The 26,693-nt window shown below is 39.6% G+C and overlaps 1 long non-coding RNA gene across 2 annotated transcripts in view; it reads left to right on the top strand.

Moving 5' to 3' along the window:
- LOC106036626 (uncharacterized) overlaps nt 1-26,693 on the top strand; it is a 505,620-nt gene that overhangs the window by 117,626 nt on the left and 361,301 nt on the right. Inside the window, exon 6 of one of the 2 annotated variants that reach the window (XR_010830027.1) lies at nt 9,592-11,501. The exons of the other annotated variant lie outside the window; for it this stretch is intronic. This is a non-coding gene — a long non-coding RNA (uncharacterized lncRNA). Of the gene's footprint in view, nt 1-9,591; nt 11,502-26,693 lie in introns of those variants that run through there. 2 annotated transcript variants of the gene reach the window in all.

The following is a 26,693-nucleotide window of genomic DNA, read 5'->3' as shown; positions in this document are numbered from 1 at the left end:
AGAGAAAATGAACATAAATTTGGATTTAGGTTCTTTCATCATGAAACCCCAAATTTATGGAATCTGTTGGGATTATCATGGGAGATGCTGAATATACTTGAACTACAGTAAGGGCACAAAACTGGAGTTAACAAGAGCAAAACATTCCAAACACTGATGTCGAGTCTTCCATGTACTTCATAAGTCACTGAAGCAATAGTAGCTGGATCTGTGCTCTGTGTTGCAGACCACCACTCCCTGCCCTGGGTTTGCCCAGGGCTAACACTGGCATTGCAGCAGAGGATGGCCCTTAGGATTGGCAATGACTGCTGTAGGACAAAGTCTCGATTTTACAAGGTGACTTACTCAGAACATGGTATGGTGGTCTCTGTTCTCTAGACCATTAATTTCCTATTGAGTCATAATCTGTACTATTGACCACCAAATCGCTGAAAACAGTTTTTGCAGTAGCTGAGTTTTATTTTGTTGGTTACTTGTTCTTGCATCTCAATGTCTATTTTCAGTGTAGGAAAAGGTCTCCAGCACAGTATTAGGACCATTTTTGATGCCAGTGCCATCCTTTTATACCATAAAGCAATGATCTTGTTTCAGGTAGTGCAGACATGCTGCTGTGACCAGCTGATGGAGCCATGTAACAAAAGTGGCACAAAGGGAATTTTTTTTTTCTCTTCCAGCAATCTCCCAAAGGCTTGGAATCACCAGAACGCTTTTGTATTTCCGTAGGTTTAAGCCCTTGAGTGGTCCTATTAACTGTAATGGAGCAGTTCTTGGGTTTAGTGTTAAGCAGGTGCTTATGTGCTTTGTTGTGTCAGGCTGAACTCGGTAACCCTGTGAGAACTCCCTTTGTAGCTCACTGACCCTGTTTATTCTGTCTTTGTTAGTGGAGACTTGATGAGATCACAAATGGAGGTGGCAAGGCTTCAGAATTTACTGTAAAATTATTTCTAGTTTAATTCACGCAAACTGCAACCAATAATTGTAAAGGACAACTCTTGCTATTCATGGAGAGCCCAGAAGTCTTGGGGCAAGAACTTGTTGTCTCTACTAATTCTGATGAATCATGATCTTTCACATCAGGCAATGTCATTTGTCAGCAAGTTGTGTCCTTACAGATTGTGCCACTGCAGCTGAGATAATGAAGTGTGATGTTCAAGACTTTGTCCTAAAAACAACAACAAAATGCCTTCAGATTGGGTCACTGCTATCAGCTGAAATTTATTGCAGTTGAAAGAAGCTGGGCAGATGTTAAAACACTTGTGCTACCCACGAGCCAGGGGGTTCCTCTGTTTATTTCCTGGCTGCTTGGCACATTCTTGTGACACACAACAAACCCCCATTATGAAGGATTATATGATGAGGCAACAAGCATGTGAAAGATAGCAACCAAATGGTGACTCCCAATTACATGAAAAATTACTATAATCACCCCTGCTGTAACACCCGTCTGTTGGCAAAGTGGTTGATCCCCTTGAAAAGCTTTAGAAGACCCACTGTATTAAATAAAAATCTCAGTTCTGTGTGTAATCATAAAAATTAACACTGTCACTTTAAAAAAATCAAATTGGTGTCCTAAAGGGAAACCTACTAAGCTGTGTAAAGTAGCTATTATGAAAATGTTTAGCCTTTTGAATGTATTTCAGACAGCATTTGTGTTGCCAGATTTGTCAGCCAAAAACTCACTAAGCAGATTTGTCAGTAGCTGAGGCCATAATCTGTAAAACAGACATTGGCATAGAGATTAAAGATCAAGAGAATTATATAGTTTTTGTTACCATATGCCAAGATTCTCCTTCTCTTCTCTTTTTTTTTTTTTAAAGTTTATTTTGTGCAGGCTGTATCTTAAGGGCTGCTGCTCTTTCTGTTTTGTTGTCTCAAACAGTGGAATTTCCTGTCAGAAAAGGGAAACTGTTTTTATTCACATACTTCAGGCTCTGTGTAGCTGTCACCCTTGTGCATTGCTGAGTTTTATGTAGCAATCAGTTTTGTACCACAATTCTCTTGCTTCATGTATGAAATGCTTGCGTTTCTGTAGGACTACTGCTCTCTCCAGCAGAGGAGCCTGCTTCCCAACCTGTGACCATGTTGTGGGTTGGCCCGCAGGAGCTTCTCTGCTCTGGAGGTAGGCTGGAGAAGCCTGGAATCTTAAAAATAATCCCTGGAGAAGGAGCATCTCATCATATCGCCACCCATTAGGGGGTTACTGCTTGTTGATGGACGTCTGCATATTGGGGCACAGCGCTTTGGGGGTAGGATCAGAACAGATTCATGGCACACGTGGTACTTGGACCTCAGCTGCTTTCTGAGGTTTGTACCTGTACAACGGGACAGGCATTGGGTCTTTGGGGTCTTCTTGCTCTGAAATGACAGGCCTTGACTGCTGCGCTCATTGGTATGGTACTGTTGAGGTGGGGCATTCATGTCCCTGGCAAGGTGGGTGTCTTAATTTCTTCATTGAAAAGTGTTTAATGTAGAGAAGCTTCAAGAAAGCCAAAGGAAAAATGGGGAGATGACTTCTGAAAACTTTAATAAGGGTAAACTTTACTAGAGCTCTTGAATGGAAAGTACACAGGCAGCAAGTACTGCCGGGATGGTTCCATTTAAGTTAGCATCAGAGAAAGATAAACAGAGCAACACATGCTCAGAGGTACTGCTTGTAAGGAAACAATCTGCTGTGTCTTCTGCGTGTGGGTTTTGGTTGTGCCTTAAACGGTTTTAGTACCACCATGCTTTACTTCCATAGCTTAAAAGAACATATATGGATAATTAAAGGAATAATTTTCCTAAATCACAAAATCAGTTGTCTTTGTAGTGTCTGCACCCTTGACTGTTTTGGTGTTCCAACAGAGTGGGACAGTTTTTAACCCAACATCTTCCCATCCCAACAGCTTGAAAAACACAGCTGCAGCCTCTTACTGCAGCTCTGCAAGCAGGCAGTGCCCTGCCACACAGCAAACAAGCACCAGCTGCATTTCTGCTTGACCAAAACATCAGGATCTGACTTCGAGGTGTTTGTTACCACTTTGTAAAGGTTAGAAAAAAACACTGAACCCTACGTGGTAAGGTAAGTTAACCCTCACCTGAGGAATAGTTTGAATCCCTGTTTCCTCTTTCTGTGGCGTCACAGACCTTCCCACATAACAGAGCTGCACTCTGTAGGAGGTCTAGATCTTACAGGCTCTTGGCAGGTCACCACATATAAAGTATAAACTGTTTACACTGAAGCATGGCACAAAATGAAGTGTGTAAGATGGTTTATGATATTGCCTTTACCCAGAAGCCTAGTGGTTTCTGAAAGAGAATCTATGCTTTCTTACCAGTCTTTGGGCATCAACTTTCTGCTCCATTCTGGTGAGTTGACCACGACAGCAAGAAGTTCACTGTTGCTTTACTTCTTGCTGACCTTGCTGGTACCATAGGTTGGTCTTGCTGCTGCTGTTACTGCTGTGGCTGTAGAAAGGTGTGTACATCTTGGAGGCAGGGTGGCCCAGCCTTCACTGGATGGAGGAGGGTGGCAAAGTGTGAGAGGGTTTCCACCTGGTGCCTCTGGTTGCTCGCTGAGGCTTTCCCTGCACCGTGCAGGGTGCTGCTGAGTGCTGCTGTTTGTGTGTTTGTGCTGTTTCATGCAGTCATAATACTCGTGAACATTTCTGCTTAGGTTGGTCTTGAAGATATGCTCCGTGTATGCCGTTACTACTGTGTGATTTATTGTTGGACGTGCTGCAGTCCTGGAGGCCAACAGAAAAATCACTGTTTTGTGCAAAAAGCTGCCTTTGTTTGGAGCCTTTACGTGGATGTGAGGGCCCACAGGCTGCTCCAGCGGGTCCAGCTGACACCCACGCTGCATGTGTGGTCTGGGCTCTGCATGGCTGTGGAGGGAGCAGGGCCATGGCCTTGCATTTCTGCTGCTGTAGGATCTCTGAATCCTTCCTGAGCTCATCTCCTCTTTGGAGGTGGTGGCCTGGCAGTGTTTGCACATGGTGCGTTTCTTCTAGTGCTGCAGAATGGCCTTCTGTTGTGTGTATTCTGCCTGCAAAAAAAAGGTATTTCTAATGTAAGCACAACCCTGGAGGCCTTTCAAAGGGCAGACACCACACTGAGCTTGGATCCTTTGAATCCCCACAGAAAAGAGTAGGCAGAGTGCATCACAAGTATTAAAATAGTAAGATAGAAAACTTCAAAGTTAGTGTAGTGACTTGTTCTGGAGTATGAAGTGCTGAGTTCTCTTTTAAAAACCTTTAATCAGTACAGTGCTCATCACACAGATGTTAGCAGCAGTGCTAGAGCTCTCTAATTGTAATTTAAGTTATCCCTGCCTAAGGGCTTGCAATTAAATTATTAGACTGTTGCAGTGAGTCTATGGATCCTGGTTGCACCTTGCAAGGGGGTATTTTCTGGTATGATGAGAAACAGTGGTTTCTCCTGGGAAGCAAATGTACCATTATGCACTTATTAGGTCCTTGATTAGATCCACTACTGATTAAACAGACTTTGTGAGAGAAAATATTACAGTAGTTTCCGTTAGCTTCCCAAAGCCATTGTGTGATGGAGATGAAAACAAACCAAGCCTAATGGTAGCCACTAACTTCTGTGTTCAATTTAAAACTTGCTCTTTTCAAACGGGTCACACTCTTAACCCTGAACTTATGATGGAAAAAAATGTTGGGAATTGGTACAGCTGCATAGAAATTCGTAAATACGTGTGTATTAAATACACATGGCATGCAAACATGTGGTAAACACTTATGCAAGCAAGCTGTATATATACGTACACACCACACACCCCCATTTGTATGCGTGTTGATTCTGGAAACACAGATACACATTTATTCCAAAAGAGCTATGTTTTCATTTCACTAAACATCTTACTGTATTTGTGTTCTTCAGAATTTCATTTCTGGTTATGGCCTGGGAGAGTCTGGAGACTCTTTATATCTCTCTTGTCACTAGGCTTAAAAATGTCTAATGAAGAAATACAGAAGCATGTTTTATCAGAATGCAGACAGTTAGTGAATCAGTTGTTACATTATTACTTTGCATTGGTGTGTCATCTTTTACAGTAAGTGCCTGCCTGTGTAATTATTTTAAATTCACCTTTGGGTTTTTAAAACTTTTGAAAACAAATACAGCTGTAGATCATTTTACTGAGCTGTAAAATGAGGATGAATGTTTAGTTTTGCATTAAAACTTCTGATAGGTAAACTCTTTTTGACTTTTCCTTTGGATATTGTTATTTGAATCAAGTTTGTTTCCCATTCATTTTATTTTTGTTAATAAGTCCAAGAATCCTCAGTTGCACTGTACTTAGCCTTTGCTTACTGAGGAAGGTACCAAGAATGTAAGGGGATGCGATACCTTATAAATTGCCCTGCAATGCTCAGCTTTGACTCTCTGCTCCAAATTCATCCCTTCAGTTCAATTTCCGTGAAATCAGTTGAGTTAAACCAAGGTTAGTTGTTGCCCTCAGACATTTGAGAGAAGAAGAACTTCATCAGGAAATGCATCCTTGCAAGCTGTGTGTTATGTGTCACACTTCAGACCCAGTGCTTTGCCAAAATCAGGGTCCAACTGAGAGCGTGCCAGAAGCATAAGAACTATTCTTTAAGGAATTTAAAAAGAAGCAGATTGTAGCAACTCTCTTCTATGGCACAGGAAAAAGTCCTGCAAAGATTTCAACAATTATTACTAATTTTTCAAGCGTTGACAATGTGCTCAGTATGTTCAGAACATGTGTTGCTCCAGACTGAGCCAAGCACGAGGCCTCTAAGATCAGAAAGTAGCATTTCCTTTCTGATCCTTCATAGCAGCACTCTGCCCACGATTCAGAGCGCGGATCTCGCAGCCCTGAGAGCAGTCTGTGAGTAATACGGCATGCTGGCCTTGCTACGATTCAAGCCCTCTCTCTTCCATCACTGCTTCTTAATGAACATTGGGCTTGGTAATATCTGTAACTGCTTGATCAAACTTCTGCAAAGGGGCTTATCCAGCCAACCAGCCGTGCAGCGCAATCCTTAATTATACCTGGATAGCACTTCTCAGGTGTCAGTAGCTATATAGGTACTAACTATTCTGTTTTTGTTGTCCAAGACATAATTGTTTTTCTCCATCTCCCCGGAAAATAAAGAAGCTTTGGATGTCTCAGGTCTTAATAATTCTGAGTCACCAAAGGCAGAAGGGACCTGGATTTCTTTTCTTTGATTTGGACAACAATTTCTTTTCTTTTGGTTTTAAGACATACTGAAGTATCTAAATGTGCTCTGGCTTAGTCATTCTTTTTCTAAAGATCTTCTGTGTCTACTAGGAAAAGTAAATATATCATCTGTCAATGTCCTTTGCAAGCACATAATTTAAGTCCATTAGAAAATTGTTCACAATTGTTATTTGAGTGGTTTTCACATTGTTATCCTAATTAAATTGTATTATTCCAACATTTCTAGCCACAGACCTTTTAGCTTGTAAACTGAATGAATTTTATTAAGGTAATAGTAGTCTTGAAATTGTGGCACTAAAATTAATACTTTACAGACAGTTGAATGGATTTTTACTACTTCGCACAGTAGAATTTGCTATAGCAGGCACAACCGACCCCATGATTGTTAAAAGTGAGGAATATTTTTTGTCGTAACTGTTTGCTGGCACCCTCATAACTTACCCAAACATTTATCTCCTGAGCTGAAATTTTCTAGGCTCTTAAAAAACAGCCAAATGCAACAAAAACCAATATGCCTTGAACTCAATGTAGCCCTGCCAATTATAGCTGTAAGGAACAATAATTCAGTTTAAGAAACTTATAATGCACTTTTGCTATTGTGAATTTAATCTCAGGAAATTGAGAGATGATTGCCTTAATGTTTACACTGGATGCAATTTGCGAAGTAGTGTCCTGTGCTCTGTTTGTCACTATAGGCACTCCTTTGAATGTCAGCGGGTTCTGTTTGCACAGAATCGTGTCCGTGTATGCAAGCAGGTGTAAGCACAGATGCAAAGCCTGAATCACTGTGGGTGTTCTCTTGCTTCCTCTGTGCCGTTAGCTTCACTATCTCTCACTGTGTCATCGCTTGCATCAATCACGCGGTATAATTTTTAGGAAGGAAAGTAGGAAAGAAATTTAGATTTTTCCATTCTCTCATTGCTGTGGGCTTGGTGTTAACTGGGGTGAGTCCATTGGCAGCACACAGGCTCTGTGGAACACGAGCACGACTTTGCCATCACGGGTACTGGATAAGGCAGTATTTGGCTTGGGATTTTACATGTGATTTTTCTGCTGATGTGAATGCATTTTGAGTTTGCTGCACATTTGCAAGTAGCACTGGTACCACACAGTGAAACATGGGGTTCGGACACATGCACGAGAGAGAGCCTGCGACTCCTGGGAGCTTAGGTTGGTGTGAAAGGCGGGCTGCAGTTCAGTCTGACAATGTATATTGCTAAGGGGATGCCTCACCAGAGCTTCACCAAGGAACACTTGGGGGAATTGACATTTATAGGTTATACTAATAAGGCCTGCTAGGACCTCATGGAAAAATGTCCTGTAGAGTGAAAATGCTGTTAGAAAACAGACAAGATTTCCGATGGGGGGAGGTGAACATGAATATTGTATCATCATTTCAAAGGATCTGTCTGTACCATCACAGTCTTTTTTGGATGAAGAATATATTTCATGTTAGAAAACAAGCAGAATTTGGAATAATGTTCATCTCAGATGTCTTTTTCCATAATTTTCCATGATAGACATTTTCAGGAAATAGTTCATGAATTTAAATTGTTCGTACTTTGGGAATTCAAAACCACTTAACTTTGGCCATAGATTTTAAAGAAAATAATTATGTATTTTTTGCTATACATAATGCTAGAAAATTATACTGCTCCTTCTTTTGACAGAATATGTAGGTAAGGAGAGTCTGAAATAGCCTGTTTTAATAGTTGTATGCTGGCTAAACTACTGGAAGGAAATGGGGAGCAAAAGTCTTTTTTTTTTTTTTTTAATGTTTCAAAACACTTCCCTTTTTGGTGCATTTTTTTAAACTGAAAATCTTAACTTTGGTCCATTCTATATTTGTTTTTCTCTTCCAGTTGTGTCCTCACTGCTCAATTGTCTTCAGAATAATTGAGTAGATTTTCTTATTTGAAGACTGTTTTTCTTGACTGAAACAGAGTAATTTTATTAATGCTTTTTTCTTTTTAATCCCAACATGGCTTAAGGTGTTAATAAGCTCTTATCTAAAGTCTAGGAGCAATCATATTTTTAAATTAATTTTATAAAGTATAATGGACCAGAAGGAGGAAGAAGCAGGTCAATGTGGTGAACTGGCTTGTTTAGGGGAATCATTTATCTGATACAGAGTGTGGCCTTGAGAATGCTGCTGGACGTTGTGAGACGAGGCCAAATTATCTCAGTGGCAGGAAAATAAAATCTCTTGTTGAATGTCCTTGCGAAAGTTGGAATTAAATTCCAGTGCTAGGCTTCTGGCGTGCGCTTCTGGCCTGTGGCTTGCAAAAAGCTTGCTGGTGTTCTGTCCATCAGAAATTCGTTTTGCATCGTAACAAAGATTTGCATGTGGTTATGCTGAAATGCCACTGAAAGTATTATTTAAGTGTGCTTTGTTCTGTTTAGCCAATTTTGAGATAAATTTCTGTGTGTCACAGAATCACAGAATCATCTAGGTTGGAAGAGACCTCCAAGATCACCGAGTCCAACCTCTGACCTAACGCTAACAAGCCCTCCACTAAACCATATCACTAAGCTCAACATCTAAATGTCTTTTAAAGACCTCCAGGGACGGTGACTCAACCACTTCCCTGGGCAGCCTATCCCAATGCCTAACAACCCTTTCGGTAAAGAAGTTCTTCCTAATATCCAACCTAAACCTCCCCTGGTGCAACTTTAGCCCATTCCCCCTCGTCCTGTCACCAGGCACGTGGGAGAACAGACCAACCCCCACCTCTCTACAGCCTCCTTTAAGGTACCTATAGAGAGCGATGAGGTCTGCCCTGAGCCTCCTCTTCTCCAGGCTGAACAACCCCAGCTCCCTCAGCCGCTCCTCGTAAGACTTGTTCTCCAGACTCCTCACCAGCTTCGTTGCCCTTCTCTGGACTCGCTCGAGCACCTCGATGTCCTTCTTGTAGCGAGGGGCCCAAAACTGAACACAGTACTCGAGGTGCGGCCTTACCAGAGCCGAGTACAGGGGGACAATCACTTCCCTAGCCCTGCTGGCCGCACCGTTTCTTATGCAAGCCAGGATGCTGTTGGCCTTCTTGGCCACCTGAGCACACTGCTGGCTCATATTCAGCTGACTATCAACCCCCAGGTCCTTCTCTGCCAGACAGCTTTCTAACCACTCATCTCCCAGCCTGTAGCGCTGCTTGGGGTTGTTGTAGATTGTTCAGTAAGTTACAGCTGGAAAGAATGGTGTCGTTTAACATGGAGCCCAAATGAAGTGTGCTAAAGTGATTTCCATTACCCAGACATGACATGGTCTGAGAAATGTTGAATCCTGTCATCTCTGTCATCTGTTGTTCAGGTTTTCACTGGAAAGGATGGTTTTTCCAACATACTTTTCCATGCTGAACTTACTGTCTTTTGCTCTTTTAAAGTCCTTAGCACGCTGACTTATACCCTTGGACATATGGAAGAAGAACCACAAGCTGGAAATTCCTTGGAGATGAGGGAGTGAACAAACGCCCACTCCATTCAGGGCTACTGCTCCAGTTGCCTGGTCTGTAAGAATAGCATCATAAAGATGTTTCCCTAACCTCCCTTTCCAACCGAATTAAAAACAATAATGAATGGTGAACGTTTTAATTGGTCTATTAATTTACCGCCAAATTTCAGTGAGTGGCTGAAGCTCTTTGCGCTGTTGCTTAGACTTGCTGGTGAACTCTGAATTATCAGTAATACTGAGAAGTGGCGATAAATTCATTTATGCTGATAACTCCAAATCCTTGAATTCACCACTGCCTCAGTCTGTTGAGACTGGTATATAATGAAGCCTCTTGGGCAAAAGGGCAGGTGAGGTGTCCCTGCTGCCCTTCACATTTGGATGTGGAAGATTTTGCCTATTGTTCCTCAGTATTTGTCTACCTGAGTTAACATTTCTCAAAGCACAGCAGAGAAACCTGTGCCCAGCCCCACAGTGCTCTGGGTAGATAGTTTATATTCCTTTGTTATAGCTCTACCCTAATATCAAGGCACGGAAGTAGAGGTACTGTGAATTTTACACTCTGTTGCCCCAAGATGGGCTCTCAAATATTTCCTTTTTCTTGGACAAGTAAAGAACTTTGCCTCTGAACCCACTAGACATCTGGGGCAGGCTACCCATGGAAGAAAGGAGAGCAGGGGCAGGCATGAAGATAAGGCCATGCCATGAAAGCAAGGGAGCAGGGCCCTCAGTCAGCAACACAGTAGTCAAGCTCTTTCTTCCCTATGTCCCCTGGGACTATTCATAGCCCTAGAAATACCGAGGAATTACGGGAAGGGCTGAGGTTTTGGAACTGATCATGCTTTAGGCATAAGGACTGCACCAACTAGCTGCTCAGCCAGGTCCTGGCACTACCCAAGGGCATCTTGTGAAAGTCCAAATCCATGACAGTGTCCTGCACGCAAATAATGCTTCCAAACACCTCAGCTAGGCATGAATTTCCCAACTTTGATTTTTCAAACAATCACTGCACGCTTCTCTGGGGGATGATGGTAAGAGCACAATCTCACTACAGGCAACCTCTGTTTTTTTGGTAAGATCTTTTTTTAAATCAATTTACATTTTTGTCTGATTATCTTTATATCAGGAAGACTTTCACTAAAGCTTCCTAGGGCCCTAAGTCTTCTACTATATAACCCCAAATTAAAACATCCTTCAGGTAGACTGCAATTTCTATTATTCGTTAAAAAGCATATTTCCTGATGACGTGTTGTAGGTGCAGAACATGATTTAAGATGGCGGTCTATGAAGAAAAGTGTCTTGTGGGAGTACTGAATGCAGAGAAATAGATCCATGCTTTTTCTGAGCCCACTTCTCAGAAATTTGTAAGGGCATTTTTGTAGTATGGAGGCATGTGGCATCAGCCTTATCACCAACATTCCTCTGCTTGGTGGTGGATGAAAGTAACTTACGTTTTTGCTGATGCACACACATACATGCTAACAAATATTTGAATTTCCTCTGGTATAGGCAGAAGTAGAGAGCTTTGTTTGGTCCTTCTGGGGTAAAAATAAATGCATCTGCTCTCTTGGTCTTTGGTATTGCAGATTTCCCTAGTAATTTGCAGCTCCTGATGGAGAACAGGAACTTCCCCAGCTGTATGAATTATGCCCCAGCAGCACTTATTACTTCATGAGAGCTTCTTGTTACTTGATGAGAGCTTCATCTAAGCTAGTGGCGTAGACTTAGTGTGCTAAGTCTATGTTTGTTCAGTCAATGGCTCATTAATGCTTCTCTACTGGACAAATCCATTGCCTCTAAAGTTTAGGTGTTGTCTTGCTTGATTTTGAGTTACTCCTCTCTTTTCTCAAAGAAGCGCGTTCAGGGTTGGATGAGTGTCCATGCTCCTTAAGTTTTTAGCCTGGATTGGCAACTTGTCTTGCTGGACAGGTTCTCCCCGTTCAGCCAAAGCCTGTTTTAGGCTTTCTTCAGCCTTTTCTATCCTCTAAGATGTGCAGTTTTGTCACCTGTCTTTTGCATGTTTGTTTTCCTATTAGGACTGTGGTATTTCTTCAGATCTGGTAATTCTGTTTTACAGCCTTCACCTTTCCTTTATGAAAAAAAAAATATTCTTCAGAATTTGTGTTCTGAAAAAGATGTGTGTGTGTGTGTGTTTTCCCAACTTTTCTTGAAAATGTCAGCTTTTGCAGCTGTCCCAATCTACTGTGTCAGTGTATGTGCACATACACAGTTTAAAGTTTTTTACTCTTGGTACCGGATGGTCTTCAGGATTCAGACTGAAGCCACAACAACATGGTAAGGATGCACATACTTTAGCATCCCATTCGGACTCCTTTACTGTTATGTTATACAACATTATATGCTCACATTTTCCTGTGGGATTGAAATCAAAATTGAGCCTCAGTTCATGATATCAGAATAAGAGCAAGCTCTCTACGCATCTTCCATCTCAATTATGCATTCATTAATTTTACCCTTGGCTTCTTGTTTTAATTTCTTTGACTTTCTTCATACTTTTTTCATATTTTCTACAGATTCCACTGACCTTTAAATATGCCAGTTTCATTTTACTGTAATCTGAGTTTTGTTTTTAGACCCAATAATTTTCTTCTAACTGTTAATTCTTCTTGATAAACTCTATTTTTCTTGAAGCAATAATGTTGCATATCAGTGGATTAATTTTTCTTTACAAGTTTGGTGCAAAACGAAAAAAAAAAAAAAAAAAAGAGCCTCCCCTCACCCCTACCATCCCACAGTTCTTGTGATATTTCCCTAACATTCTCCATGATTACAAAATGCTAAATTTTGCCTGCTGAACTTTAGAAACCACTGCTAAACACTGGAAGAAAAATTATAATTCCTTTTTTCACTTATTTATTTATTTTTAAATCAGTGGAGTCTATATAATGTGAATGTGGCATTCGCCTGAATAATGATTTGTTCTCCAGTTCCATCTGCATATCTGATTTAATTATTCTCATAAGAAGGGAAGGCAAAGGAGATATTATCTTAACAAGTGAAGTTTTAACTTGCACAAGAAGTGTTTTCCCCTCGCTGCCCTTTAAATAACTCTTTCGTATCCCCTGATGCACAGCAGGGGGAATGGCTTTTGCCATCCTGTGGCAAAACGTGTCTGTACTCCTGTGTATGGAAAAGTGGTCCATGTGTGAATTAGCTTGAGTTGTATTGTGTTTCTTATACTAATATAATATTGTTCTAGTGCTTGCCCCTGATTAAAGAAATACATAAATAAATAATTTATAATTTAATTAATAAGGTATAATATGCAAAGCACAGTAATTTCAAACAGCTTGTAATGTCTCTAATGTACTTTCAATTTTTTATTTTACATAAGGGCTATATTCATTATGTGGTTATGATAAACATACTAATGAATTTTATTACAGGAACAAATTTAAACATGTAAATGAGATCAAATAGTATTAAAATGCAAACGATGGTGAAACTTATTACAAACTAACCTTGCCAACATACATGGAGAGATGTTACAAAAAGGACTGCAGGAAGTTGCATACTTGATAGAAAGTCAGCCCAGTCATCTTACAAAGTCACTGAACAGAACAATTTGTGAACTCTTCATTTTCAGTATTGAATAATGTCTCTTGAACAAAAAAAAAAGTTAACTAAAACCCTGGGTGTACACGTAACTTTGGATGACAATTAAAATCCCTTTTCTTGTTCCAGTGAACAGTAATCTGTGCATAATTACATTCAAATGAGATATTAGCATTTTTTGTGCTTACTCTTTGTTAATTGCAGAGTTCACTCACCATGGTGATGCTTTTGATAGAATCAAGCAACCTTATTGACCTGATGCTGCAAGGCATGTTTGGAAATTCTGCTGTATTCTTCATTTTTTTTTTTTATTTTGGCATTTTGAGGAGTCCTGCTGCTTTTATTACATTCCTGACACTTTTGTTAATAAATCATTGCAAAGTTAATGAAAATTGCATTCAGGCATATCCAAAATAATTGTGTCCTTTGTCATGCTAATAAATTGAAAGATGTTGATCCAATGGGTGAATGCATGCCCATTATGGTGAAGTTTGTGATATGTGTGCCTGTTGCGCTTGTAGTCTCTGGCTTGGCATATCGTTCCTGTAGAAATGCGTATGAGGAAAACTAAAGTCAATACGTTTTATTTCAAAAGTTATGCAAGCTGCCTCTTAATTATGTTGGAAAGAGGGCAAGGATTGAAATGTTTATATTAAGATGTGCAGTTATTGTGTTATCTGCAGGAATCAGCAACTGCCTTACACCAGAATATATTCTATGATGAAAACAATTAAATGTCTTTTTCTTCCTGCCTTCTGAACTTTCATGCTTATTAAACCCAGATGATAGAAGATTAAAAAAATTAAACCTTGCTTTCATACAAAGCCGTGGTGAATAGGAAGGGAAATAATGTGACAGTTGTGCATGTTTTTTTGGAGAGGAGGGAGGTGGTAATTTTTATTTTACTCTCCATTCCAGATAAAAGCTGAAACAGTAAAATGCAGGTGAGATTAAATTCTACATTTGATTTCATTGTATTTTCAGTCGTTACTTCAGCTGCTTAATATCAGTTATAAGTACCACATCGCTAAAAATTGGTTTAGATTTTTGGTGCAGGATATTTCTTTTCTATCTTGTAGCCTAACTGAAAAATAGGGTGAAGACAAATGTTAGGGAAATGTTTAGCTGGAAAAAATCATATTTCATGATAAAATGAGTAAAAGAATATTAATACCCTAAAAACCATAGGTAATTTTAGCCAAGAGTACTTAATTTATGCACTGGCCCATCATGCTGGGTTTAGGTGGGTATTTATTCTGCTACTCAATCAAATCGTGTAGTTTCCATAACAACTGCCACATCAGATGTCACATGCACTATGCTGTTTGAATTAGTGGATGTTTAAACGATGTGTTTTTGTTGTGTTGTTTGAATGTGTATTTCTCCTGTTTAAAAGAATGGTATATTACTATAGGTAGCTATCACACTTTTTTTTTTAAAAATAACCATTTAATGCTTAGTCAATCATAATAAGGAAGGGTATTTATTGTTTTAGAAAATCTGCAAAAATAAAAGATTTAAAATTTTCAACTCTTTAATTGGTACTTACTCTTACGGTACAGCAAACTCCTTTATACGCAGGAAGCTCGCTGACTTCAGTGGAGGTATGCACATTATAATGAGGGTGAAAAACAGCTAAGAAAAGGTTTTGGGAACTTCGAAGATGTCTTTCAAAATGAGCTTGGAAAAGTGGTATGTGTAACAGTATTGGCACTGTCCCTGGAGAATTAGCGCTTAGGTAAAATCTATGACTTCTGAAAGTTGAAAAGAATCATTCCCTGAGAGCCACAGTCGCCCATGGTGTGATTTCTCCTCTGAAGCATTTGATGAAACATTTGGCCAATGATGAAGACTGGAGGTGGAATTAAGTGACATGGTTGTCTGCTACAGTTCTAGAGGTGTGTTACAGAGCTCTGTGTTTGTAGAAATGCCATTTACTACATTTGCAGCGCTTCTATAAATCTTAGAAACATGAAATTATTAGACAATCAAAACAGCATGGTGAAGAAGCACAGTTTCAAAACAGGATGAAGGAATATCTCATTGCTCCTATTTATTTTTGAACACTTTTTTTTTTTCTGTAAGACAAAAATGAATAGGCTCTTTCCCTTCTAAATAGCCTCTATAAAGTTACCTATTGACTAGAAATAACTGTGTGCATATCAGGGTATTGACCAGGTTGGATCACCTGCCAAAATTAGACTGGGGCTCACGGGGTTAGATCTGTGAAGGGCAATTTACAAATCTTAACTTTCCCACCTTGAGTCCTTGCAAGTCACCGGAGTGAAGAGTAGCTTGATTCGAAGGGTACAGGTATTTCCCCTGCTTCAGTGCGTGTGTCAGGGCAAACTCTTCCCTTCTCCCAGCCCCGGAGGAGTTGCCTGGCACATTGTTGCCGAGCTCCATCCCTGCTTTGTACACACTGGCACAGGATGTTGAATTAGTACTGCAAGACTCACCACTCTCACCTCCTCACAGCAATTCTGTGTGATCCTGACCTAACTACAGGGTCCCGGTGACAGCACAAGGTAAAACAATATGCCAGCCCTGACTGTGGTAGCTTGATTCCTAGGCAGAGTTTCACCATGGTGATACTTGCTGAAAAACAGCAAATCCCTGCCATTTATGCTTTTAAATTAATGCTAACACTTGAGCAGATAGTGCTGTGATGTGTATCCTGAGTGCTCACTGAGTCTGAATGACACGACAGTAAAATCCTAACCAAAGTACAAAAAGGTTACTGCAATTCTCTTATAGCTGGAGGCTGACCAGTTTTCTTGAGTTCCTCCTTGTTTCTTCTGTTGCTCTTGTATTTGTGCAATTCTCATCACAAAGCTGCTAGTGGCTGTTTTATGGTGGCTGAATTGTTAGCACCGTTATTTGTACTTCATCTCAGGGATCCAGAGAAGTGTGTGCTTGGTGCCAGCTTTTCTTTTTTTTTTTTTCTTCCCACTCCTGTTGGTTCATGTGGGTTGCTTCACCCTTGCTTACAAGCCTGCCCACCAATGTGTGTTATGCTGATATGGTGCACAGCAGGAGCTGAAGGGGCTGACAGGGCTGTAAGTATATTTATGTCGAATGCATTTCTGTGCAGTAACCTTATCCCATAAGAGTCTCTTTTATAAACACAAGACCTTTTCAAAAATATTTTTATACAAGAAAATGTGGATTTGTGAAAGTAAGATAGAGCATAGTTAAGTTGCCTCTAGTGTGTACAGTTGCCAAACTGCAAAGTTTTTTTTTTTTTTTTTTTTTTTTGCATGGTCATATTGCATATATCATCATATGTATAATGTTTATATCACATTAGAAAAGTTTATAGTTTTTTACAAAGTACTTATATTATAACCCCTAGTTTTCTAATGCAGAACTTGTTGCAACTTTTATCCTGGAGGCAGAATTCTGGTGCTAAATGCTTAGCCAAGCCAAAATAAAAAATCGAGCAAATAAAGGCCTTTCCTCTTTTGGGGTCAAGAATTAGAGAGGTTGAAAAAATTTTGCTCAATATTTTTTAAATAGACCAACATGAAAAAATGGTTGAATTCAGTATTTAAAGTATAACATAGATGATATTCCCTTTGAAAGCTGTTGTGGACAATACCTGTTGCTCACTTTGAGGAAAACAAAATGTTTTCAGGTAATACAATTACTATCTCTTTTTGGGGTAAGTTAGCATAGGTTTACCTTCAGTCAAGCTAAGCTAATTCAAGGACTCAAAAAGCTCTGCTCACTTTTCTTAACAGAGATTCTTATCTTAAAGATGGAAAATGAACATGATTAATCCAGGAAAAATCTGTCCTCAGAACAGTTGCTAATGAGCCTTTTGGGGCTGATAATGACTTACTCTGACTTGGTACTGAAATCCCAGTTTCTCTAATGCATATTCCAACATGTACAAGTATTGGTTTACTTCAAATTTAACAACCCAAGGGTTGACTCAGCCCATCTTGTCCAAATGAACATCCGTCTGGGCTTGGAGCAAGCGATGTCAGCAGTACAAAGGGAATCCTCTTGCAAGGCTAGGGAAGGGGCCGACAAGAAGAGGCTCCTTTCCGAGGCATTTGGGGACTCTTATGGGAAAGGCACTGAAGCTCTGTCCTCACTTGTCAAGGTTGCTGAGTCTTGCTGATGAGCCTAAACCTAGTCAGATGGTATCAGCACCTCCTGCTGGGAGCTTTCACAGCAGGGGTGGGTTGGGTCAGGAGAAAGGAGACCTGAAGAACAACAAACTTTTGAGCAAGAGACAGCAGTGTTTTTTTTGTTTTTGTTTTTTCTCAATGGCAGAAGAAAACAAGAAGCCGCCAGGCTGCGCTGAAAACAGAGTCTGAGCCAACAGAACAATTTTATTGTTTGGGAACAGAACATCAACAAATGTAAATGGTTGCCACCTTGTATGGGTGAGTCATGTGCTCTTGGTTCTAACTGTGAACAAAGTCAAAAATAAATTGGTTTTGGCAGTCAGAGGAAGCAAGGGACAATTCATTGTAACTTAAGAAGTGTAGCATACAGTGCACGTTTCTTTTGTTGTTCATCATATATACAGTGGCTCACAAAAACAATTTGGTTTTAAGGGATCCCCCCCAATTTATTTTAAGTGTAGGGTCTCTCTGCTACACCAAGTCCAGGAATCCTAACTTATCTTTTCTCTCAGCTCCTGTTAGTTGAGCTGAGTTGATCTGAACTTAGTGTGCTAGAGCACACTGAATGATTTCAGTACGTCTGACAAGGCCTGGCCAAGTTTTTCTTGTAATGTGTTGTTGGATCATTTACCTTAGCCACGTGATACAACTTAAAAGAATGTCTTCTGCAAACAAGCTTTTAGAAAAAAAGCAAATGCCCAGACCTCAAGGCAGCTGCAGATCATCCCCTTGGCACTTGGATTCTTTTGAGCAATTGCTTGTTTCAGATGCCCAAGATTGCTTTCAGCCCTTGTGCAAGTCTCTGCTTTTTATCAACATGCAAGAGTTTTCTACTCAGTGAAGTGATGTTTCTGTTGACCATTACTCAGAAAGAAAAAATGGTGAAAGTGAGGGTTTAGTCCTTACTTTGTAGGGAATCAAAAGAAAAGGAACTGTTTTATAGTAGATTCAGTAATTACGTTAGCTATTTAAGAGCATCTTACAATTCCGTCCAAATCTCTCTATTAAAAAAAGAAGCCATGTTGCACTTGGAGGGAGTCCAAGACTATCATAAAAATAATCAAAATATATCTCATTTATTTTAGAATTCAATGGGTAGCACCAATAAATAACTCCACCAAATCTTTATCACTGTATATTTAGAAGAGTATGGTAGCCGAATTGCTTCTCAAGTAAGTATGTCTTATCCCCATCCATGCTGGTGCACATTTTGTGTAGTCTGGGTGTACAAGGCAGTGTCTATTGAAAATTTTGTGCTGGAGTGCTTCCGTAACAGAAATTCCTACTGATTTTGGTGGATATTTTGTGAATGGCTATACCCCAAAGAACTGTAACTTTTCAGACTTTAGAAGATATTTTTTGTTTTGTACGAGGAATTCTAAAATTTATGAGAAAAGGCAATTGATTTCTTCAAATGTAGAAATCATATTCTTAAGTAAAATTAATTAGCATTTTGTACATCTAAAAAAAGATACTACCTCACCCTACAGACCTTTTTTCCTAAACACATCTCTGCAGAAATTTATACCAGTGTATGCCTATCTTTTCTAGTAAAGTCCTTCCATGTAACACAGCAGTTCGATGTTATTTCTAAGCTGTAATTCCTTATTTTCTTGAGATGTCTTGATGAAGTATGTTGCTGTGAAACTCTGGATCCTAGCTCATATGACTGTAGTCAAAGGCCACATCACCTTATTATCCAGTTCTTACCAGAAAAAAAAATCAGTGAAAGGCAGAAATCAGTTGTGGAGTGGTAGGATTCATTGGGATCAACACTTCTGAAGAAAAATATGTTTAGGCCTTGAATATCCTTTGCTAGGTTGACTTGTTGGAACTGGATATTTGTGTTTCTATTTTCATCTTTATTTTGTGCTGTCCCATGAATATAGGAGGGAAGAGATTTCTTATTATTTTCCATCAGCCCCTTCCCCACACTCTCAGACTTTTGTGAGCGTGGGTAGGAAGTTGGAAGCTTGCAGTTTTTAGCCCAAAAGAACAAAGTTGGTGCACCCCAATGAGGCACAGAGCTGCTGACTCCTTGCGGGGGGCTGTGATTTCTCTATGGGTGTGGATGCACAGAAAGGTGACGGACTGCCAGCCTGGCTGCTCTGGGCTGGGAAGCAAAGCGCCTGTGGAGTGGTACCCCAGGGCACTAACAACTTTTCGTTTTAGAATTAGCCATGGCATCAGTATCTCCCACCGGAGGGCATGGTAGAGGACTCCTGATCTGTTGCAAACTAGTAGCAACACTAAACTGTAATTTCTGTGTAATTTCATGCTGTTACATGATAACTTTAAACCCTGCTTGCTGTTGAAAGTTCTGTAATTGCACAGTTGTTTCAGCGAGGTTCTAAAGCTGTTACGGGAGTGCTGCCGTTTTATGGGTCACCTGCAATAACCCTGATGTTATTCTACATATCCTGGTACGTGCAAATTACAACAGTTGCATGTTATTTTTATTCTCATTGTTGTGTAGTTTGTGCCATGTACTATAAAGCTTTACAAGTGTACTTCAGAAGTTACACAGGAAAAAAAAAAAGATTTTTTTTTTTTTTTGAGCAGGCATCTTTTCTGGTTCTCTTTCAGTTTTGATTTGTCTCTGATCAGCATATTAATATCTGTAATTAAAACATGAAAGATCATAAACCATATTCCAAAGGTTAGTTACATAAATTTTAACATTTCCATATATTCTCTTGATGTTACTGAAGTTCATGCAGTTATATTATGCACTCTGACATCCATGTCATGTCATGTTTGCTCAACTGTTTTACTACTAGTCAAAACTAAGTGTTTTTTTTTTCAGTTCTCTCTGCAGGGTCAGCCCAGCTTAAAGAAAATGAAGCTGTCTGCTATCAGCTTATACATCATCACCAACAATAAACATGCCAAGTTCAGAACCTGTATTTTGTTATCTGACTATTGTTGATAGCAGAAAAAAGACAGCTTGATTTTCATTAGCAGGGTTGACCCTACAGGGCTAGGAGCAAGGGAAAAAAATTATTTTGAAAAATTTATTTTGACTTGAAGTAAACTGAGGAAACATGACATGGAAGTCAGAGAGGGATTATATATGCATCCCCAAGGTGTCATTTTTAACAAACCGTCTTCTTTCACTTGAGGAAATTCTGAATAAACCACTGGAGAGACTCGTGTAGCTGTCCAGTTGGCAAGGGCTAATATTTCTGACTCTGAATTATGCATTGTTCTTTTCTTTTCTTTCCTTTTTTTTTTTTTTTTTTCCCCTTTGGTAACTGTTTCTCTTCCACTTCTTGGGGATAAGGATGAAAGTATATAGTTTTTGAGGCATCAAACTTCAGATTTCTACTTATATCTGTTGCTCGTGTAACTCATTCTAAGAAAGCATTTTATAAGCTTGTGTAGACTTGCCTTTTAAAAAATTGTTTAATTTTCTTCATCCAACATAGATTCAAATATTAAGTCCTCCTTCATGCTCATTCTAAGACCAAGCACTAGGCTGGGAGGATTATTTCCTTCTGTCTCAATTACGCTTTTTCCTTTTTTTTTTTTTCTTTCACCCTCTATCATTATGTATATAGTTTGTAGTTTCTTTCCCCACTGCTTGCATATGTTTGTTAAAGAATGGGGATATATATTATAGAACACCTTGATTTGGGCAGAAAGTTCTGATTTAGATCTGTGAGTAGGGAAATGTGTGTAAAGTTGTTTCCTTCCCCACACTTCTCCTTCGTTGAAGCTGATTGCTCGGTGAGCCTGGAGGCTGCTGCCACAGCCCTGCTTTTGGACACTGCTGGAGTTCCTTTCTGAGAGTGTTTGGGGAAATGATGAATAGTTTTATAAGAACAAAATTTGGCCCTAAATCTAAGGCACTGTAACCCTGTTTGGGAAGTTATACCAACTGTTCTATAAATCAGCCAGCAATGTGCTGTCAGTGCTGGATTTTACTTTTAAAGCACAAGTCCAAAATAGAGGCAGAATTCAAAGAAGACTTCAAGGGAACAGAAGTTTTGCCAGAGCTTTCTGATGCAATTTAGGAGAATGGTCTGTGCTGCGTGCCACCAGGCGATGCAGCAGTCGTCCCTTCTGCACTCCACCTTTGCCTCCTCGCTCTGTCTCCCCAGCTAATTTGTAGTGCTTTCTGCCCTGAGCAGAAAAATGGCTTTTCCTGCGCTTACAGCATGCCGGGGTGAATGTGCCCGAATTTTCTCAGGTCATAAAGGACCTCTGCCGGGCTCAGGCAGCTCTCACAGCAGCAGCACGTTTCGTTCACCTTCCCCTCGGTAAGGCTCAGGTCTCCGACCAGCACTGTCAGGTCACACGCTTCCTACCCTGTCCCACTGCCAGCGAGCTCCAGCACCAGGAGGGAGCTGGCCCGTTGTTCCGCTGCCCGCTGCAGCTGGCATGTGTTTTTGGGAGCCAAACAGGGCTTGGAAATGCCACTGTTCGCTGCAGTCAGTGGCCTCCTGGCCCCTGGCAGTCTTCAGGCACCGAGTTAGACTTTCAGATCCAGGGGTTTATGTCAGGTGAAGCTGAACTCTCTGGAATGCTGTTCAGCAAACTTGCTATTAAAATGACACTGCCAGCTGTAATCTTCTTGGTTTTCATTTTAGTTTTAGTGCCAAAAAGTTGACAAAGTCCAGATTGTAGCTTTAAAACTGCCAGGCAAGCTAATCCTGTATAATTTTGTGTAAGCATGGGGGTGCTTGGTAGTTGAGAGATGATACTTGACATCTCTTAGCTTTATTCTGTTTTATTAGAGACAACTCTTTAAATTTACTTGAAGGCAAACCGAGATCTTAATTGTCATGTAGAAGCATTTACATGATAAGATACTGTTAGTTATTGAAGTGATAAGAATTTCAGTGCAATTATGGTTGAGATAGTGTTAGAGAAAGGTGATATATTTTATTTAACTTTCTCATATATTAAAAAACATTGTCCTTGCACATATCTGTAAAAATTATGAAACCTTAGACTTCTAGACTGGGAGTTTTCATTTGCTGAGGTAGCCTAATGTTGTACATCTAGACCAATAAATATTAACAAAAACGTTTAGGAAGCCAAAGTTGTGTTTTATTTTAGTGCCAGTGTTTCTCTGAATAATATAGGATTGATAATTAAGTGGTGGAGGGAAAAATATGTATAAATAGTACTCTTTATATTATGAAAAGATTATAAATACTTAATTCTCTAGGTGTAAGATAAAGTATCAGCCTTTTCAGGATGTTTGTGAGAATATTCTTTTTTTCTTCTTTTCTCTTTCTAGCCACCTACAAAACTTAAAGAAATGACCCTTTTCTATCGTTCATATAGCATGAAGTATTTTACTTTCATCTTTGTCATTTTACTAAATAGTAATTGTTTGCTAATATAAAACAAACCAAAATCATGGGGAAAAAAAGTTTATTTTGCTGAAAAAGTGTCCCTTTTTGTGAGAAAAATATTCTCTATTAAAAGAAAAGTATTAAAGGTCCACTAATTATTTTTATAATTATTAAGTTTATTTTAGTTAAGAGGTACTTTCACTCACATCTTACCTCCTAAGCTGAAGACCACGTGAGCTCCTGCACAGATTCGTACAAGAGGCCATTTATAAGAATACCTGATAAACTAAGTAATGCCATTTGTTCAGACTGGAAAAAGATGGAGACAAAGCATTTAGCTGTTGTAACCAATGATTTGTTTTATCTCGAGTTTGTGACAAATTGCAGTGGTCTTACAGCGTAGGCTGTTTCAAAGATGCAGCGCCAATTCAGAGGACAGGTACTGTGATTTTGCAGGACACAAGCAAAAAAGGCAGCAAGTTGTTTGGGGCTGGGACAGTACCCAGCAACAAGCAGCAGCCACCGGTAGCTTGATCCTACTGCTCCTGTTTCTTTGCCCTGGGAGAAGGAGAGTCGTGCACAAGAAGATGCACAGCACCTTCATTTCTCATGTCTGCATTATAACCTTAGCCCATGCAAGGCGCATTGGAGAAGAAAGTGCATCTTCTATTGCAGTAAAGTTTGAGAAGACTCATTCTAATGGGAGATTATAACATGACTGTAGTGGGCAGGTTTTGAAACGATGTGCCAGCTCCGTGGCTGCAGCTCCTGTGGCCATGCATTGCTTCAGCTCTGCTCTCAAGGTGGAACTTGTATTCTGCTGACAGAAAACACACCTTGGGAAGTTCAGAGTGAAAGCACTTCTTGCTATCTACTAGAAGGTGTGGAAAGATAAGAAGTATGGCAGAAGCAAGGAGCTGACATGACCTGAGATGTAGGTATGCAAGGGGGTCACTCCATCTCTTCTGAGCAAGTGCTGCTTGCTAATATCTCTTTCCCTTGAAGCATTTCTTGTCTGATCTAAAAGATGCTGCAGAATTTACTTTTTAATTCACAAGGTTTATATGCCTTACCACTTGTTTTAGGGTGAGGATACGCTAGTATTAAACACCCACTCAAATCAGAAACTTGTATCGGTGTCTAGAAAGACAATCTTTTTTTTTTGTTTCCTAGTTTGTCATTTTAGCGTTTAGAACAGTTTTTACATCTTAAATGCATATTTTGATGCTATATTTTGTTTTTCAAAACTGACATAACCTAAACTATAAAGCACCTACACAGATACCAGGAAGCATGTGTAAAACTCTGGGAGAAATTTAACTCTTCCACACAGAACAAGTTCTGTTAGAATATATTCTTTATATGTGACATTTCTCTGCCATAGGACAAACATAATATTTTGATTTTCCTCAGATGACTATAGTTGAGTCTGCTGAAAGTGATTATCTCACTTTTCTACATAGCATTTGTGAAATGTGTGATTATATATCATATTTGATGAAACACGATACATGGCACAGTATGATGACATGACATTATTTGTTTATTACACTGCAATAACAAAGTTGCTTTTTTTTTTTAATCTTGAAAGAAACGTGCGTTTTTGTAGATTTTGGAAATAACTTGATAGTTGTTAGTTAATAAGTCTTGTTCACACAGACTCATTTTAGACAACTAAAATATTTTTATATATGTTTACTTATGTGTGTTTGTTAAAGTTAATACAACATCCACAAGAAACTTCACAGTGCCCGACTGGGACCCGACTTGTTTTCATTGATGACATAGAAGGCCTACTCCTGTTAAGGTACATGATGTGAATATGCATCTCTGTGGTGATTCATCAAATTAAAGGAAAATAAAGCTCTTCATCATTTATCATCAGGGACTACAGGGTTATTACTGTTAAGTCTTGTTCTGTGTCATTGAAGATCATGGAAACTGGTCCAAAACTTCAGGTGTCATACTCATTTCACAGGCACACAAAGTAGCTATAACTCTATTGAAATTACGCTTATTCTGTGTAATAGATGTTGATAAGAAGCATTTAGTTGTAGAAGGTAATATACGTTGGTGACAATACAAGGTAATTTTTTTTCTTTTGAGAAGGAAAGTCCTATTTTTGTTTTCTCTGTAATGATGCTAGTAACAGCATATGATTAATGTACATCAGAATTAGTGCTGATTAACTAAAATGACTTGTATTATTTATTTTTTCTTGCTGAGCATATCTTCAGCATGAGCAACTCTTAATCAAAGATGAGCATAACATGGAGAAATCAAAGTTGTGAGTTCATTTCACAGAATTTGAATGGTGTTTTTTTTGAATGGTGATGCGATGACGGATTCAGTGCCCCAATTAATATTTAGGTTTTAAAGCTACAGTTTGTTCAGGAGTACAACTCGGCTGGAGATTTTCAGAATTATCGATGTTTTCTCATCTTCTGTTTGTTGGGAAATTTTGCAAAGATTAAATGTGTTTTTGGAAGTTCTGGACTTGAAATAGGAAACCTTTAACATTTACACTTAACAAGTAAAACAGCAGGGTTGTACATACTGCCAATATGCTGTCCATGCTTTTCTTCTTCCCACCCTCACAATTGCTTCTTGACTTACATTGTGATTGTAATCATAAACCTGTTAAAATTAAGTGGATGTTGAATCCAGTCAATGTAAATGGCAATGAAAGGTATGTCTGCTATTTTTGTCCAACTGTTTTTACTTACAGTGTGTTTCAAGTCTGTCTCCTGCAGCTCTTAGTAATTGTCTGACACCATGGATCCAAGAAGCCTTCTCTCGCTACCAGAGATAAAATTTTGCATAATCCACAGTTTCCATGGCATTTATGGATGATGGATGGTATCCCTGAACTGTAGATGGTATGTGTGCACAGACAGCAAACCTACAGGGAAAGACTATAGAAGCAGGTCTTAAATGTAGATGGTGTTGCCAATCAATTGTGGCTGGCTGTGGCATGTTGTAAGAGCGCAAATGTACCATTGTTTGCTTTTGAGTGGGCATAATACTAATGTTTATCAATCCATGCTGACCAAACTCCACAGTGTTTGAGAGGCCTTGATGAAAACATGGTAAATTGGTAGAATGGAATTAGGGTAATGAAATGCTATGAAATCAAGAGCAAAGAGTGATGCGATGCTGTGGGTTCGGCATCAGTGAAGAAATATGGTCTTCACAAGCTGTGGAATTCCACAACCAATGTGTAGGCTTACCGTGGAAAAAGCTTAACGGTGACAGGATAAAGTTAGAGAGAACTAGGATGGTGGTCTCACGAGTGCACCTCCTACACAGCCATGGGTATGAAGAAGTGTGTTAGAGCACCACTGCCAACATTGAAGGTCATTTCTAGGTGTCTTGTTGGCAGGATGCTGGTGCATGTGTGAAGTGAAACCAGCAGCTGTGTAAGGCACAAGGGAACATGTTTTATCAAGTGGCATCAAGACAACGTACAGTTCTGAATCTCTTAGGACATTTTCTCTCAATTTTAATCTTCTCTAAACCATCTGAGGGCTGTTCCAGGCACATCTTGTGCCTGTGACTGGAAAAGGGAAAATCCATGATCAGGCCCTTGGGAGAGCCTAAGGGAAGCTGACCACATTGATGTTTTTGTGTTGGTGCCAAGCGTGATCTCAGTGAGGACAACTGGCAGAAGATGGCTGGCTATGTCTGTGGGATCTCCAGCACTCCGTGCCATGGGCGCTGCATCCTCTCCCGACAGGAGGTGAAACTTGTTCCTGGCATCTCTGAGGAGAAGCATGCAAAAATTAAGAAAGAATTTTCTCTCAAGCTTGGTTAGCTTTCATATAAAGGTTGGCCTTCTTCTGTAAGAAAATGTGGCTAGGGAGGAAACACAGTACTGTTTTCTAAACAATGCTGCTTCGTGTAAAGAGTCTAGGTTTGTAGAAATGCACATCAGATCATGGGGAGTGCTGAAAAGTACGTATTCTCTCTTCTGGTCTTTAATAAAACAGTGTTTAATTCTTCCAGAAATAGACACA

This window comes from Anser cygnoides, chromosome 3 (genome assembly GCF_040182565.1).
Source record: "Anser cygnoides isolate HZ-2024a breed goose chromosome 3, Taihu_goose_T2T_genome, whole genome shotgun sequence".
In the NCBI taxonomy this organism is placed as follows: domain Eukaryota; kingdom Metazoa; phylum Chordata; class Aves; order Anseriformes; family Anatidae; genus Anser; species Anser cygnoides.
The sequence above is the reverse complement of the archived record's forward strand: the minus strand, read 5'-3'. Positions and strand labels throughout refer to the sequence as shown.